General features: G+C 41.4%; 1 long non-coding RNA gene across 1 annotated transcript in view; it reads left to right on the forward strand.

Annotated features, from left to right (window-relative positions):
- Positions 1–1666: 1666 nt before the first annotated feature.
- The window catches only part of LOC125998751 (uncharacterized), an 83955-nt gene continuing 67213 nt past the window's right edge, over positions 1667–18408 (forward strand). Inside the window, exons 1-2 of the long non-coding RNA XR_007492091.1 lie at positions 1667–1692; positions 15688–15742. This is a non-coding gene — a long non-coding RNA (uncharacterized LOC125998751). The remainder of the gene's footprint in view (positions 1693–15687; positions 15743–18408) is intronic.

The raw sequence follows: 18408 nt of genomic DNA on the forward strand, positions 1-18408 counted from the left end.
GCTCCTACTATGGGTCACTGGACCCAGATTTTCCAGCTCTTATATTCTTCCCACTGCTTGTAGAGAAGCCTGAACAATGTCGTATTTACCTGCACTAAGAGGTGAACCTGGAGATTATGGCCAAGTGTTCCAACTCACTGACTCATATCCCTTCTTTATTCTCTGTTGTTGTTGTTGTTGTTTGGCAGCGCCCTGTGGTGCTCGCTCTGGGCTTACTCTTGGCTCTGCACTCAAGAATCAGTCCTGGTGGGCTCAGTAGACCATATGCGGTGCTGGGGATCAAAAACAGTTCAGCCACTTGCAAGGCAAATGCCTTACCTGCCCTGGCCCCTCATAGACCTTTATATATAGATATCTTTTCCACTGCTCCTCTGTTTATTGGGACAATGCGATTTGAATTTCTGGCCACCTACAGCAAGGTCATATCCCTAATCATAAAAGAATAGCCTTGTTCTGCTTCCTAAGAAATCACTCCTGGCATTGCATAGAGACCTTATGTGGTGCTGGGGATCGAACCAGGATTGGCCACATGCAAGGCTAGTGCATCTGCTGTGCTTTCTTTTTGGTTCCAAGAAGTGTTCATGCCTTCTTTATGCTTCTGTGACAGGCTTGGAAGGCAGCGAGGCTCACCACTCTACGACCAACGCTCTGTGACAGGCTTGGAACTGAAGCAGCCAAGAGCATTGCTGGCAGCTGGGTCCTTCTGGCTGGTGCCACCCAGAGCCCACATGTTAAGGCCCAGAAGCAGCTTTTCTAAGACCTTAAAGGTCTTTATTTTCTCTCCTCGGAATTTCTTGAGCTGTGGACTTGTTGTTTTGACCTTGGCTAAGAAATTTGATCTTAATGCTCACATTGCATCTGTTCAGAATGGCAATTCAGGAAAGGGGCCTGGCTTTGGAATTCGGAGCTTTTGGCTCAGTCCTGTTTCTCCCACAAACCACCCTAGGCTGCCTAATCCAGTTCCTGTCTGTGCTTCTATTTTCAGTGCACCAAACGGAGTATCAAGCCTTTGAAACTGGCATTTACATCATTTAGGCGGTGTGATTTTATTTTCTTAGTCTTGGGGCCACATCCAGAAGTGTTTGAGGCGAGTTCCAAGCCTGTGTTGGGGTGGTACTCCAGGTAGTGCTCTGTGGACAATACAGTGCTGGGAAGGGAACCTGGATCTCCCACATGTTAAGTCTGTGCTCTCATCTTGGAGTGTTCTCCTTGGCCCTAGGAAGTGCAATTTCAAAGGAAAGATAATAAAAATGTGAGCGTTCACTTGAAAGAAATGATTTAAGAACACTGAAGGACATTTCTGTAAGAATTTATGGTGTCATCTTAATTTTGAGGTTTGGGGAGCCTAATGAAAGTTTCACTGGAGCCAGCCTGGATTTAAGAAGAAACCATTGCATTAATGTTCCCCCAGGGTTTTCTGACACACCAGAAATAATTTACCGAATGGAGAAAAAAGCACGGAACAGTAATTCTATCCAGCTGTAAACCTGGCTTTTTATATGAATTAAGTCTCTGATCCCTACAAATCCATTTTGTCTTGAACAAATTCCAGAGACTGCCCTTTTGGTGAAACCATGGTGCTGGATACAGAATGGAGGCTCAGCCCTGTGCCCTGACTGTGCTGCCCTAGGAGAAGCCTGAAGATTGGGGTTTGCAGTGGAATGAGCTCAGGGGTCTCACTTCGTGCCACATGTAAGTTACCTTTTCTTTCTTCTATCTTTCCTTCCTCCTTTCATTTCATTTTGTTTCACTTAGTTTTGTTTCCTTTCCTATTTTCTGTCCTTTCCTTTTTTTCTTTTCCTTTCTTATTTTTGGGACACTCCCAGCTCTGTGCTTAGGGGTTGTTCCTAGCTGCGCTCATGAGACCTTGTGGTGCTTGAGATTGAACTTAGTCCTGCATGCAAAGCATGTGCTGAGCCCATTGAACTAGCTCTCCAGCCCCGCAAAGCCTTATCAATTTACTGCGCTGCTTTTATCCCTTGTCTTAACAAGTGTAGGTTCTGCCTCTTGATGGGCTTGTTTGTCTATGTGGTTGGACAAGGCCAAGGCATTCCTAATGAGTAAACTCTGATGGGCGTAGCAAGACTTTTAGTACAGTCAGTTCTCTACCTGCATAAACTCATCTTCTTTCTACAGTTGAGCATTTCACTATACTAACTTTTTACAGGTGCATAGAGAAGCAAAGAGGGTTCAAGACGCAAAAAGAAAAAAGTCTTTTTTGGGTTAATTTATACTGTGCTGCTAGTAGAAACATTTTTTCGAAATCAAGGTTCCCTCCCATATTTTCTTTTCCCTTTTTGTTGTGATGACTGGGGTTTCACACACATATGCACATAGACTTGTGGTACTTGGTTGTGGTGTTGTGGATCCTAAACACAAATGCTTCTGGGATGGCATCGTGGTGGTACTCCGCACCAAACTCATCACCTCATGCCTTTGAGAGAGGCACTCTACCACTGAGTTCTCTGTGTTCCCTTTACAAATTAAAAGAAATATCTTGTAAATATATGTAACATACTACTTATTTGTCATATTAACCGTTTAAATATATGGTCCAATGACCTTGATTATATACACCATCCTGTGCACTTATCCCCATCACCTATATGGGAAAATTTATCTCCATCATCTTCAACATCTACTCTATAGCCAGGAAGCAATAGGTCCTCATTCTGCACTACTTGGGGCCCTGGGAATCTCAGTTTTGCATTCTATCTATAGAAATTTACCTCTTCTAGACGCTTCATAGAAATAGAAACATATAGTATTTGTCCTTTTGTCTGACTTTTTGATCTTTGCAGACTTTTTTTACTTTTGTCCCTATTGTAGTTTGTGTCCAAATTTCAATCCTTTTTTATGGCTGAATAATGTTCCATGTTTTATCTGTTTCTCTGCTGACACTTGTGTTGGTCCCCTTCTTTTCCTTTGACTACTATGAAGAGTGCTGCTATGAACTATTGTGTGTAGAGATCTGCTCAAGTCCCTGCCTTCAGTATCTAGAATCAGGCCTGCTGAGTCATCTGGTTTTTTCATGGAGACAAGACATGTCTGTAGGACCAACATGAAGAGTCTGAGTCTACAGGGACAGATGCACGGTTGTGTCCATAGGACTGAAGCGAGTGCCAGGGTCAAGTGCCAGGCAAAGAAATGGCTGGAAGTGGCAGACTGTGCTGTTCTTCTATGAGACATTGTGACTTAGTGAGGCTCATTAGTGAAGACAAGAACCAAGGAAGCTTCCTTTGTTGAAAGATTGCAGGAACCCCGGGCAGCTTGAGCTGAACAGACAAATGGGGAGACTGAACAGTGAGCAGGAAGGCAAGTGGCAGAGGATTAAGTAAGGGCCAAGAACAAAGAAGCAGAGTGGAAATGGTAAAGTGGCAGGGAAGGGAGGAATCACGACCTTAACAGATGCCCAGAAAGTTCTCTGAGTTCTGACATACAACCAACCTTGAACCTTTATTCTTGGGCCTGCCCCTAAGCTGGAAAGCCTCTTGAAGATGATTCTGCTGGCTTGTATGCTAGCTAGGCAAGCTTAAGCAGGACAGATCCTGACTCAAGTTTACCATGGGGCAGGGGAAGATCTATGAAACAATTACTTTTCAGAGAGATAATGATGAGCTAAAGGGCTGGGCAGATAATACAATGGGTGAGGTGTTTTCTTTACATGTGACCGACCCAGATTCTATTTCTGTCACCACATATGGTACCCCTAGTACAGTAAGAAGTGATCCCTGATCACAAAGACTGGAATAAACCCTGACTTTAAATGAGTGTGACCTCCCAAACCAAAAAGGAATCATCACCATCATCATCATCATCATCATCATCATCATCAACAACAACAACAAAAGGAAAATAATCAGCTAAAGTTTCAAGATATGATGCTATTAAAAGTTTTATGGGTAAATATATTGCCAGAGTACAGCACAAACTTTTCTTTTCTGAGGTCTTGAAACATAGAGTTCTAGGTGATGGCTACTCTAACTGTCTAGTTTAAGAAAACTGCTGAGGCCATTCCAGGATACTGAAGGTAGTAGATCTATGAAGGTATGAACCAGATGGTGTCCTAACCACCTTCTATAGGCTGCAAGAAAGGGAATTTGCATCTCATCTCTGGGATGTATCCTTCAAATAGAGCAGCAAGAGGAAAGGTCATCAAGTAAAGGTAGCCAAGAGAACAGTACCCTAGAGCCCATTCAGCTAAGGTGAGTTCCAGCCTACAACTGTACAGCTACCACATTGAGGCCCACTGAGCAAAGTCACACAGATTTTGGATAGTACCCAAATCCTATCAACAAGAAACCCCATTTTGTTTCCAAAGAATCCTTCTTGAACAAATTATCTTTTGGTAACAGAGAGCTGCCAGTTTGTCTGAAGTTGTAGAACCTAATCTGGCCTAATCTGTGAGTCCACACTGTGATTAATTTATATGGGATCTGTATGCATATACAAGGAGGAAATGTTCTCTCCTCTACTGCGTCCTTGCCCCCTAAGAATTGTGCCAGAAAACATAAAGAGGCTGCTGCATCTTGGCAAATTCATAATCCAAGTGGAGAGAAGCCAAATCATGAGAAGATACAATTCCATTCCTTCTCTCAAACATTGTAAAATAGGCCTTACAGTAATAGAACAAACAGTAGCATTTTGTTGTAGTTGTTATATATATTTTTAAATTTTTATTGAGGCCACCTTTAGATGCCTGGGCTAGTAGTGTAACAGGCCCATTTTGTGATTAGATAGTTATATCTTGGTTATCTTGATTCTGTTGTAATTGACTTTGGCTTGAGTATTTAGATCTGACAATTTTTTCCACTCAAGCTCCTGAGACCACTTGGCTCTTGGGTCCCATCCATTTTTTTCTTTTCTCAATTTGTAGGAAGACATAGAAATATGAGGCAGCACACAATGATTCAAGTTCTATGAAAAAGGCAGGAACCCCTATCTAGAAGATATAAATAAAATAAAAGAAGAGGAAAAAAGTGGGGGGGGGGGCAGATGTGGCAAGTTTTTTTGTTTGTTTTTTGTTTTTTTTACATAGGCACAGTAAATTAGAAAGGAAATTCCATTGGTCTAAGGCAGGGGTCCTCAAACTTTTTAAACAGGGGGCCAGTTCACTGTCCCTCAGACCATTGGAGGGTCTGACTATAGTAAAAACAAAACTTATGAACGAATTCTTATGCACACTGCATATATCTTACTTTGCAATGAAGAAACAAAACAGATATAAATACAATATGTGGCCCACGGGCCATAGTTTGAGGATCACTGGTCTAAGGCTTAGACTCTAAGCGATACAGGGTGTCTCCACCCAATACGTATACTTTCATAAGACCAAGTACAGGTTATGGCCATGTTGGTTGTCCAACCCCAAGGTCTTTCATTATGATCCTAGGAAAAATTCTGCTCAGTTGCGGTTGTCAAAGTCAGTCTTCTATAATTAAAGATCTTAGTTTTTGCACAGATCCTAGGACAAAGCCTAGGAAAAAGTCTTTCTTTATGGTCCCAGGAGAAGTTCTACTCAGTCACAGTAGTCATAGTCTTCTGTAATTAGAGATTTGGTTTTTGCACAGATTCTAGGAGAGAAAATCTCACTGTTAGGTGGAGGTAGGACAGTCTGCCTTAGATCCTGTTGTTGCTGTTTCCTTCTCATTAGGGTGTCATCTGATCCCACCCAGGAGCAAGTTAGTGCCAGAGTGGTATTAGAATCTTCCCTGGGGGGAGTTTGATTCCTGGTGTTGGTACAATATAAAATGTTGTGTTCTGGGGCCAGAGTGATGGCACAAGTGGTAGGGTGTCTGCCTTGCACATGCTCACCTAGGACAGACCACGGTTTCATCCTTCAACGTCCCATAAGGTCCCCCAAGCCAGGAGCAATTTCTGAGCATATAGCCATAAGAAACCCCTGAGCATCATCGTCACTGGGTGTGGCCCAAAAACCAAAATAAAAGTTGTGTTCTTATCTCTATTAGATAAGAACTTGTTTGCATATGTAAACTTTTTCCATTTTAGTGTGTCTATGCAAAAAGGAACAATGCTACAGGGTATTACTGGTGCATATGGGGGTTGAGGTATCAGGACTAACAATCCCCATAACCTTTTTCTTACATGACCTCTAAACAAAGACTTTACTAGAATTCTATACTGAACAAATCCCAAGGACTGGGAAACTTGCTGCTACATAAGAAAATATTCTATAAGGTTGTGCCTATTGAAGGATTGTATCTAAAGAGATATGCAAAGGAGATTTATATGTCCTCTTTAACTCTTTTGAAATAATCAGGAACGGGGTAAGATCCAGGGCACAGCTTCAGCCTGTGATTTGGTTTTGTGTAATCTAGGGAAGATGGATCCTAGCAGTCACATATCAGGAAGTACCTTCAAGCAGGGGACTTTTCAGCCACTGAATTGAGTAGCAATCAAAAGTCTACGGTGAGGGGAGTGAAGAAAGGGGGGTGGTGCCGAGAGCAAATCAATAGCAGCATAGTGTTGGTTTCTTCTCATGCTGAGAATCTATCTTTTCTCTTTGGGAGCTGATTGGCATCTGGCTGGGGTAGGGGAGAATGTTCTGCTTCATGAGGAGTTAAGGACTGAGGCTAAAAAAGGTTAAATGTGGAGAAATAACATGAAGGGCTAGGAGGGGGGTTGTAAGGTGGTAAGCAAAGGTGTAAGAGGGGGTGATCTATGATAGGGGGAGAACACTATACAACATAGACATATGTCTATTACAGGCGGACATTAAACTGACATTGGTATGGCGAACACATACACTCCTGCCCATATATCGACAGCCAAAGAGAATTGATCCATGGATTTCATTTTAAAAGCTGATCCAGGTGATGTGGGACAAACACTTAACTGGAATAAAAAAGAAAAAAAAAGTAAAGAAAAAAGTAAAGCTGGCAAGTCTGATGTAAAGGTTTCCTTTTTTTAGGCCAGTCATGGTTGGTGAGGATAAACTTGACTGAAGAAAGGCTTCATAGATTAGGTTGTGAATAGAGCATTCTTAAAATCAATCAGTTTTCAAGTCTAAAAATCTAAGTGATATGGTAATGAGCACTGTATGTGGATACTATACTATGAAATTGATATTATGTCTATTATATACAAACATTAAACAGACATTGGTATGGCAAACATATACATTCATGCATATACATCGACAGACTCTAAGGATAGATTTATGGGTTACAATTGAAGAGCTCACTCAGGTGAAATGGCTCACTAGAAATGGAGAGGGAGAGAGAAAGAAAAAGAAAAAAAATTAAAGCCAGCAAAAGTTTTCCATTTTCTGGACCAATCCTATTTGGTAAGGGTAAACTTTACTGGGGAAAGGCTTCCTGGATTAGATTGTGTATAGAACATTCTAGAAATCTATGTGATTTGAGCACTCTATAGGGAGTATATATCATGGAGTACTGTCCAATGGGTCTTGAGTATCCCATTTCCTTTCCTATAAGCAATCTAAATTTATGAGCATTATAGTATGTATCATGGTAAACTAATTACAGTAGTGTGCCCACGCACTTTGGGAAATGAGGGCTGATGAGGGGAGGACCCAACACTCCTCCCCACGACACTGACCTGTCTGGCCATGCGGGGGTGGAGTGGAATGGCTGCCTCAGGGCCTTGCTGGAGGGACTAATTCTGGGGGCTGTTGCCTAGTTTCCCCCTGGAGATGCTTCCATATAGATATCCCCTTTAAGTCTTTTGAGATAATCTGAGGGGATAAAATCCAGGGCACATTTTCATCCCACACTATGGTCTTGTGGAATCTGAGAAATGGTTTGTAGCAATCAGAGATCAGGTAGTGTCCTCAAGCTGGGTACCTCTGGAAGCCAATCCGGTAGCAAGCAACAGTCCACAGTGAAAGGAGGTGGAAGAAAAGGGTCTGCATAGAATGAATCAGCAGGAGCAGTGGTTGTAGTTTCTTGCCGGGGCAAGAGAAGGGGGTGATGATGAGTGGATGTCTTTTTGCTTTGGGAGCCTGGTGGCAGCTTGCTGGGGCAGGGGAAAGGTTCCTGTTCCCGGGGAGTTAAGAATTGAAGGTAAAGAGGGTTAAATAGGGAGATATAATGGATCAGGATTGAGAAGGTGAGGGAATAGAAGGGGTTTTATTTGATGGTGATGGGGGGGGCGAGGAAGGAGGGTTAATATATAACAGAGACTATATACAATATAGGCAGAAATTATATATAATACAGGTTAAACAGACATGGCGGATTCCATCACATATACACTCACACCCACATATATTCTGTTCATTGGTTGTAGTTGGAGGACTGATCCCAGCAGAAGCATTTTTTTTTTTTGGTTTTTGGGTCACATCCGGCAAGACTCAGGAGTTACTCCTGGCTCTACACTCAGAAATCGCTCCTGGCAGGCTCAGGGGACCATATGGGTTGCCAGGATTCGAACCACCGTCCTTCTGCATGCAAGGCAAACGCTTTACCTCCACGCTATCTCTCCGGCCCAAAAGAAGCATTTTTGAACATGTCAAGAAAGCCAGTGCTTTCTGGCTTCTGGTGTGTGTGGTTGTGGGTTGTGCCAGACCCTCTCTCAGGTGGGGTTTGACACTTTCTCCAAGTGTACAAATCTGAACTCCACACATAGAGATGCCTTTTCTGAAACATTTCCTGAGACTGTGTTATAATACATATTTTTATTGAATCACCATGTGGTACAGTAGTAGAAATTTGTTGATGTTTGAGTACCAGTCATTCAATGATCTACTCAATTTATTCATTCACTAGTGTTCATTGCCCACCACCAGTTTCTACAGTTTCTCTTCTGGCTACTCCCTGCACCTCCAACTTACCTCTGTGAAAAGGGGACACTTTTTCTCTCTCTCTTTCCTTCTTTCTCTCCCTTTCTCCTTCCATACATCTGTAGGATGCTTTGATTATACAAGATTCTCTCTACTCTAAAAGCCTACAGTGACTTTCCATCTCGTATTTATTTATGCATTATAAAATCCCCTCTGTGGGTAAACTCTTTGAGGTCATATGGTTTTTCTGCATGTTTCCATTTTTTCAGTGTGGCATTTCAGTGGTATACAAGATATTTTTATAGAGAAATTAATGAGTAGCCTTATGAATGTAGAAGCAAGATATAATTAGTACAACTTTTTGCAATTCTTATTCCATAAAGAAATACCAGTATGTATGTTGGAGGGAAAGTGTTCCTTGGAATTTAACTTAAATTACCAAATGTCTACATATATATATTTACTTTCCCATGTCATTTAGTAGAAAATGATACCATATGTTCCATAGTATTTTCACTAGTCAATTAAATTATTAATTTCTTCATAAATGCTCCTTCAGACTGCCTAGCTCTCACAATCACTTATGCCTTAATTTCTTGACAGTAAAATACAAGCATGCTTTCTTAAATTTTTTTTACATTTCTTTTTGTTTGTTTGTTTGTTTGTTTGTTTTTGGGCCACACCCGGCAGTGCTCAGGGGTTACTCTTGGCTGTCTGCTCAGAAACAGCTCCTGGCAGACACGGGGGACCATATGGGACACCGGGATTCAAACCAACCACCTTTGGTCCTGGATCGGCTGTTTGCAAGGCAAACGTCGCTGTGCTATCTCTCCGCCCCCCCCCCCCTTTTTTTTTTTTTTTTACATTTCTTTAGGTGTTTTACTGGAGTTGCTCTGGGATTGCTCCCAGCTGTTCTGGGGACAGGGGTATAGAGGAGGAAACATGCAATGCCAAGAATCAAGCCTGGGCCTTTTGCATGTGAAATAGTTTGTGCTCTAGACCTTAAGCATACTATGTTTTATTTTAATTTAATTATTTTTGGGGTTTGGGGTCGCCCTGGTGATTCTCAAGGGTTGCTCCTGGCTCCATGCTTAGAAATCATTCTGGTGGCGCTTGGGGGAAACAAATAGGATGCTGGGGATGGAACCCGGGATGGCCGTGTGGAAGACCAGTGTCCTACCTGCTTGCTGGCCCTCATATTTTGTGTTTTATTGTGCTCCTTTTCCACTTCATGTTTTCACTCCCTTGTTTGAAAAAGAATTATTGAAGGTTAGTAGAAACCCAGGGTTGAGCATGTCATGATAAGCAACAGTACATATTCACTGTGTGTCTCTGTACCTCATTGAATTGAGACATGTATCATTGCTTTCTCAGACATAAAGCTATTGCGCACTCAAACAGTGGTCCTCAAACTATGGCCCGCGGGCCACATATTATATTTGTATCTGTTTTGTTTCTTCATTGCAAAATAAGATATATGCAGTGTGCCTAAGAATTCATTCATAAGTTTTGTTTTTACTATAGTCAGGCCCTCCAATGGTCTGAGGGACAGTGAACTGGCCCCCTGTTTAAAAAGTTTGAGGATCCCTGGATTACAGTATAGTGTAAACACAAACCTTTATGACGAGCAAACAGTTGTGTCTCTTTATTGTGATGTTTGCTTTATGATGGCAGCCTGGAATTGAACCCACCGTATCTCTAAGATATTCCTATAGGCCGATATATTCCTTTACTGGGTAGCTGTTGTGAATACAACATAATTCAGTGAAGTATAAATGTCTGGAAAAGGGGACAGTGCCTGGAAAAATGACATTAAACTTTTCAAACTCCCATGAAGAATGACACATTTGATCGTATGGGAGAAGACAGCACCATGGAACAAGTTACTGGTCACATGAGTGCTGGAGAGACCTTGTGCCTTGGTATTTGAGCAAGGAACAGGTAGAGAACAGGACTCTGGCCATTTTCTCTATTAATCACAGTGCAGAGAACAGAGCTTTCTGTGTACCACTCCCCCGAACACCATACCTTCCCTGCAAAGCAGCCAATACCTACAACACACAAGTGTGTTTTCCAAAGTCACTGGAGTTACCTCCCAGAACAAGACAACCCTTTAGAAAAATGAATAATGTGCATCTCTTCCTGGAAAGAGCAAGTAAATAACCCTCAGTCGGCCCAGTGCCATACACCACCCTCTGCCCAGCTGTTTGCCTTTATTCAGGAGAAATGGAAGTGACAGCTTCTTCTCTGGCCCTCCCTTGCTCTCTCTGACTCACCCACACTGCCTCAGTGGAAGTATTTTACATCTCCTCTTGCCAGTGGCTGAGTTTGAGCTAAAAGCGGCTTACTAACCCTAAACAGGACATTCTACATTTCAGCTATGATAGATGTACTAGGTGCACATGAACTTTAGATTTCTATTACTCAGAGAGGTTCAGGGGTCCATATTATGGATTTAACTACAATTCTTTAGAGTATATTATTGTCTGGGCCAATAAAACCCCTAACAAGAGAGGGCTAGAAACAGGGAGAGGGAGAGGCAGAGCAGGGAAGCTAGGCGCCTTGCATCCAGACCCCTAAGCTGAGAGAAGAAGAAAGAGGGCCAAAATAGGGATCAGGGCAAGAAGTCAGCCAGGGAAAGGACCAGATAATTTGAAATAGTAGCAGAGGTAGAAACAGAGTGTCCAGCAAACAGTTTCTCCAGCAATCTGGCAGTGACCATCCAGTAGGAGCAATCCAACAGAGGTCAGTGGTGGCAGCCCTAACACTGTAACCCTGGCTTTATATATACCCACCCTGGGGCAAGTGCCCACCAGTGGCAGTTACAAGAGGTGGGCATCTGGTAATTGATGTCTTCACCCTTAAAGTGACAATGTCCTCTTATAGAAGATCAGGGGCTATAAGAGTCTTTGTTTCCTTGTAATTATATTTAAATATGTTTATTTTTGTTTGTGTACACAAACACACATTTTTGTTGTGCCAGGAATTGAATTCAGGTCTTTATACATAAGAAGCATGCAATTCATCTACACCTGAGATACATTCCCACCTCTTGTATGAATATTTTTTGAACTTCTGGGACTGGAGAAATAGTACAGCAAGAAAGGGGCTTGTCTTTCACATGGTTGACCCAAGTTCCATCCCGTGACCCCATAAGATCCCAAGCCAGCGAATAGTGATCCCTGAGCAAGCCTTAAGCACTTCTGGGTGTGCCTACCACAAATAATGTTTTTTAATTTAAATTTCTGATTTTTTTTGGCCACACCTCAGGACTTACTCCTGGCTCTGTGCTCAAATCATAAGCAGTGCCAGGGATAGAACTAGAGTTGGTTGTGTGCAAGGCAAGCACCTTCTCCCCTGTATCATCACTTCGTACCAATATTTTTGAATATATATTATGTATTAGACACCAGGAAGTGTGCTCATAACTTTTTTTGAATTATATAATTTTATAAATAAGAAAATTGGTATCAGAGAGATTAAATAGAGCTGCTATGATCTGGCTTTTTGTTTGTTTGTTCGTTTGTTTTTGGTTTTTAGGGTCACTCACACCTGACAATACTCAGGAGTTACTCCTGGCTCTGCACTCAGGAGTCACTCCTGGTAGGCTCAGGGGACCATATGGGATCAAGGTTTGACCAAGGATCAAACCTGGGTCAGCTGCGTGCAAGACAAGAGCCCTACTCACTGTGCTATTGCTTCAGACCCTGTCATGGCTTATAACCATTTCCTGGACCCTTGCTGTTTAACAACAATGTGCCAGAAAACCTAGGAATAAAACAGATAACTTAGTTCCCTCAAGCACTAGGTCACACATTTCTGCAAACACTATTCACTCAAGCTGTGATAACTTCATTAACAGAAGTAAGTGTACAGTATAACATAATCACTGCGTGGTAGAAGAATCAAGAACACCACATTTCCCTCAAGGGAGGTGTGGATGATGGGAAAGCCTTTCCATGCAGAATCTCCCAGGAACAGGATGTTGGATCTGTATCCATAACATACACGACCTCATTTCAGTGTCATATCCAATAGTACCAACATCATGAAACTGTCTTCCAAATTCAATGATTTGGTTCCTTTTTTTTGGGGGGGGGGCACACCTGGCATTGCTCAGGGGTTACTCCTGGCTGTCTGCTCAGAAATAGCTCCTGGCAGTCACGGGGGACCATATAGGACACCGGGATTCGAACCAACCACCTTTGGTCCTGGATTGGCTGCTTGCAAGGCAAACGCCGCTGTGCTATATTTCCAGGCCCAGATTTGGTTCCTTGTTTGTTTCTTTAGACTTGGTTTCAGTACTTGCTTTTCCATATAATAAAGTATTCTAAAGTACAGCTTAATTAATGTTACTTATGTATACATAGTTTAGATATAACTCAGTAACATGCAAATTATTTGATATTTCTTTCTTTTGGTCTGTGGGGTTTGGGCCCACAGACAGTGGTATTTTGGGGACTATGCCTATCTCCGTGCTCAAGAATGACCCTGATGGTGCTTGAGGAACCATATGTGGTTCTGGAGATTTGAACTTGGGCTGGTTCCATGCAAAGCAATCAACTTAAGTTCTGTACTGTCTCTCTGGTTCTCCATTTCATGTTTCATATTTTCCCTATTCAATACATGTACTCCCCAACTGAAATTTTAATATTCTTATTTCTATTACTTTTCCTTGTTGGTTTTGCATTTCACATCCATTGATACAGTGATTTTTGTGTTTGTTTTTTTATGCTCAGCAAAATATTCCCAAGATTATCCCATATATGCAGGTAACAGGGAACACTACTTTTCATGACTACTTTCTGGAAATGCCAGTTTACTCACCGATTTTATTATTCATATATATATTTCAGTTATTTCTAGTTTGGAAATATTATAAATGAAAGTATATAGATCACTACATGCCTCTTGGTGGAATTCTGCTCAAATTTTATTGAGTATATATCAAGGCAGAGGGTTGTCAAAACAAAAAGTGTGACCACACACATATATACACACATGGGTACACACACATAGCTTTGGTAGATATGAAAAAACTGTTATCTAAAATGATTCACCAGAAATATATGAAAGGTCCACTTATTCCACATTCTATTTTCTTTTTTTTTGGTTTTTGGGTCACACCCAGCGGTGCTCAGGGGTTACTCCTGGCTGTCTGCTCAGAAAGAGCTCCTGGCAGGCACGGGGGACCATATGGGACACCGGGATTTGAACCAACCACCTTAGGTTCTGGATCAGCTGCTTGCAAGGCAAGCACCGCTGTGCTATCTCTCCAGGCCCCACATTCTATTTTCTTTTGCTTAAAAATGTTAAACTATTTAATCACCAGGTTTTACAAAGTTATTTATAGTACAGTTGTTTGAGACAATTAATGTTTCAACACCAATTCCACCACAGGAGTGGCCATTGTCCACCATTGTCTCCACCATTGTCCCCAGTTTTCCTGCCCACCTCCCAAGCCTATCCACTTAGCAGGTAAAAAATAATTTTTGTCACAACAAAATGGTTAATGAAATGATTGAAAATTACTTAAGTAAAAGAAAATTTGTGAAAATCGGTATATCTCACAATGGAGTCATTAGTCATTGAGAATTTTAGCTGTTTGTTGCTAGTTGAGCCTTCTATGTTATTTTTTATTTTGTTTATTTAGCTTCTATATTACTTTCCCCATCTAATTTGGTGTGTCCCAACTGGATCATAGGTATTGGGGAATTTGGAGGTATGTGGCTGCATGCTATAGGAACTCCGAGATCTGGTCTGGCGAGCATACATGGTGGCTGTGGGATATGAGTGTGGCTTCCGGGGCTTCTAAAATTACAAGGGTTGGCGGGGTGGGGGGGAGGCCGACTACCCTCACTCTGAGGAGAAACGAGAGTTTTCAACCTAAAATCAAGAGTACCTATAATTTTGATCACTTTGGTGGTCTGAAGAGATTAGTTGTGAAGCAGTGAAGTTGGCCTATTGGTATGGCAGCAGCTGTGGGGTGTGAGTGCAGCTGCCTGGGCTTTAGCAGAGCAGGGGCTTGGCCTGGCCCCTTCTGGTGCCCCAGAGTTTTCAGCAGAAGACCAGCATATTCATGAATTTTTGCCAATTTGCTTGTATCTCTTCTGAGTGTGGTTGTGAATTTGTGAAGCTGGGCCCATGAGCATACATAGTAGCTGTGTGGTGTGGGTGTCCAAAAAGCTCATTTTGTTCCCTGTTTCTCCCTGTTGTTCAGATTGGCAGTTTGAATTGCTTTTATCTTCAAGTTCACTTGTCTCACTTGATTCTCTTGTCTTGCCCTTACATTCTGCTCTTGAGCTCACCCATTAAAATGTAAAAAATTTCCACTATTACATTTTCGATATAAAATGTCTATTTGTGTCTACTTCATTTTTTTCACTTGCTGAGATCTTTCTAATTTTTTCATTCATTTCAAACATGTTTATAATTGTTCACAGAATCTTTAAATGATGGCTTATTAAAATCATTGTCAGAAAACTTCAGCATTTTTGTTGATGGATTTTTTTCTTTCCTTATTCAAGCTAAGATTTTCATAGTGTGACATATTTCAGTTGAAATCTGGTCATGTTTGGTATTATGTCACAAGATGCTAGATTTTCTTTAAATTTTGTCTTTTAGCTTACCTTTTTTGACATGAATCTGGTAGAGGAGAAAGAGGAGTGCTGCTCTGTTACTATTAGGTATAAGTAGAAATCCGAGTTCTCCCTTGGCCTCCATGATCCTGTTACTTTTGGTCGAAGCAGGAGTCCAGGTTCCTTTCTTAATGGACCTCTGCCAATAAGACTCGTTAGAAACAGAGAAACGGAGGAGTTTTTTTTTCCGTCCCCCATCTAACTTCTACTGACACCATGGATGGGAAGCTTCATGACCTCATTCACCACTATGAATGGTGAAAATCTTGTTTCTCCAATAAATAGGCCTTCTCTGCACGCCATCTACTGGACAGTGAGAGAAGTGCCTCTTCACTGGGAGGTAGGTATGGAAATCGAACTTGCCCATGAGCTCTCTGTTGACACCAGGAGGTACAATAGCCTTCTTAGTTCTTCACTGGGCCTTATCTGATACCACCTTGCTAGGTGGTTTTTAGGGCTCTGATACTGTTGAGAGGGTGGGAGCAAAGAAGCTTTCCTAGTCAGCGTTTGCTAATGAAGATGTAAGTGGGAACTGCAGTGTTTGCTGTGGAGTGGTTATTGTCTATACAACATACTCTTCCTTTTGGGTCCTTTGGCTAGAGAAGGCAGACTTTCGTTGGGGATTTTATTATTTTTCTTTTTTGTCTCTCTTAAAAAAAACTTAGTTTGGGGCCGGGCGGTGGCGCTGGAGGTAAAGGTGCCTGCCTTGCCTGCGCTAGCCTAGGACGGACCGCGGTTCGATCCCCCGGCGTCCCATATGGTCCCCCAAGAAGCCAGGAGCAACTTCTGAGCGCATAGCCAGGAGTAACCCCTGAGCGTCACAGGGTGTGGCCCAAAAACCAAAAAAAAAAAAAAAAAAAAAAAACAACTTAGTTTTCAGTTGTCAGCTGGGTTATTTGAGCCAAAAAACAAAAGCACCCCCACCCCCCAAAAATTCATCATTCTTCAGGCCTCCCCTCCCAGGGTCCGTAACTTGACTTCCTTATTTTCTCACTGGTCTTCTTTTGTTTTATATATAACATCCAAGGATTTTCAATGGTACTTATCAGGTGAAATAAGTAAAACTATGTCTGTTACATCTTTCTAAAAGCAGAAGTTGTTTCTGAAGTAGTTTTTAAATGCTGTTCCCTGGGTTTCTAGAATTCTGGGCTGTTATCTTAAGGCCCCTGTATGGTGAGAGAAAAGGGTGGCAGAGGAGGATGTGGAATGGTCATTAATAATCTGGAAGTCCTGACCTGTGAATTAATAAGGAGTTTCACTTTGAGAAATAGAATGCCTATCTCAAATATAGGCAAGAGGTAGGGGTGGGGGAGGAGGGAGATGGGGGATATTGGTGGTGGGAAGGTTGCACTGGTGAAGTGGGGTGTTCTTTTTTTATAACTGAAATCCAACTACAAACATGTTTGTAATTATGGTGCTTAAATAAAGATATTATTTAAAATAAATAAAAGGGGAAAATCTTAAAAAATAAGGAGTTTCACTTTTATAGATTAAGTATATTGAGGCTCTAAGGTAGAGCAAAGGGTTTTCAAGGGCAAAGTGTTCTTTCTGTTGCTTAAAAGAAGTTGGAAACCACTGCCATAAATTATTGGAATGTCCTTTCTAAACTTTTGATTTTCAAACTTTGTCTCTCCACTGTCTTTCACACCTGAAGGAGTTGTAAAAGTATTTTATCAAAACCATGTGCTCATGTTTTAAATGTAAGCAAGATGATGGCTATGCCATATATTGTGAAAGCAAAGTGTCTAGGAAAGTCCTGGATATTTGCACACCTACCACATATGTTCCAGTTTTCTGTCCTCTCATCTAGTTGGACAGAGAGAAGGATTCAGCCTCTGGAATCTTAGTGTCTAATCTGAGTATTAAATAATTCCTAGATGTGTCATCTACTACAGGTGACAAGTTCTTCAAGTTTCAATGTGTGCACCTGAAAACAGGAATAGTAAAGATTAATTCATACAATAACTTGTTAAATACTAAGACCATATAAAGATGCTTATATAAAGGAAAGGCCTTTGCTACATGGTTTAATACAGCAGTCACTAGCCATGTGCGAATATTGAGCTTTAGAGTATGAGTAGGTACACCAGGAGTTAGATTTTGTTTTATCTGAATTAAAATTTAAAAGCTTGGGGTTGGAGAACAGTATAGTGAGTAGGGCACTTGCTTGAATGCCACCGACATGGGTTCAATCCCCAACATCCTGTACGGTCCCCTGAACCTGCCCAGAATCATTCCTGAGTGCAGAGCCAGGAGTAACTTTGAGCATTACTGGGTATGTCCCCCCCAAAAAAACAAAAAATACTTTAAAAATCATTTTTATTGATAAAACCAGTGTTGACCTCTCTTTGCCCTTCTTTCCAGCATGCATCCCATACTTCCCCATTTTGCCTCCTGGACTGTTAGTGTAACCAATCCTCTTTGTATATAAGTTGTTGAGGAGCTTGATTCTGTTGTCATTGACTTTGGGTTTGGTATTTAGGCCTGATCATTATTTCCATTCAATGTTCATGTGACTGTTTGCCGCTGATACCATCCACTTTCTTTTTTATCCCTTAATTTATGTGGCAGAACAAGATGATTCAAATTCTATGGTTCTGTTGAGAAAATCAAGCTGGGAGGAATCCATCTAGGAGATATCAATATCAATTTAAAAAAAGAAAACTGGGGAAAAAGAGAAAAAAATGAAGAAGAAGCAATGACAAAATACACAACAGCCACAATAAACAACTACTAAACAACAACACAAAAAAGAAAAAAAGGAAGGGTCTACAAGATACAGAGTTTCTCCACTCTTGAAGCATACTGTCATGGAACAACTACAGGCTCCAGATATACTCATTATCGAACCCCAAAGTCTTTCTATGGTGCCAGGAAATGTTCTGCTCAATTGTGGTTGATAAAATCAGTCCTCTGTAATTAGATCTGGGTATTTGCACAGGTCATAGGATGAAGTCTAGGAAAAAGTCTTTTTTATGGTTCTAGAAGTTCTGCTCTGTCACGGTT

Source organism: Suncus etruscus, chromosome X (genome assembly GCF_024139225.1).
Source record: "Suncus etruscus isolate mSunEtr1 chromosome X, mSunEtr1.pri.cur, whole genome shotgun sequence".
Lineage (NCBI taxonomy): Eukaryota > Metazoa > Chordata > Mammalia > Eulipotyphla > Soricidae > Suncus > Suncus etruscus.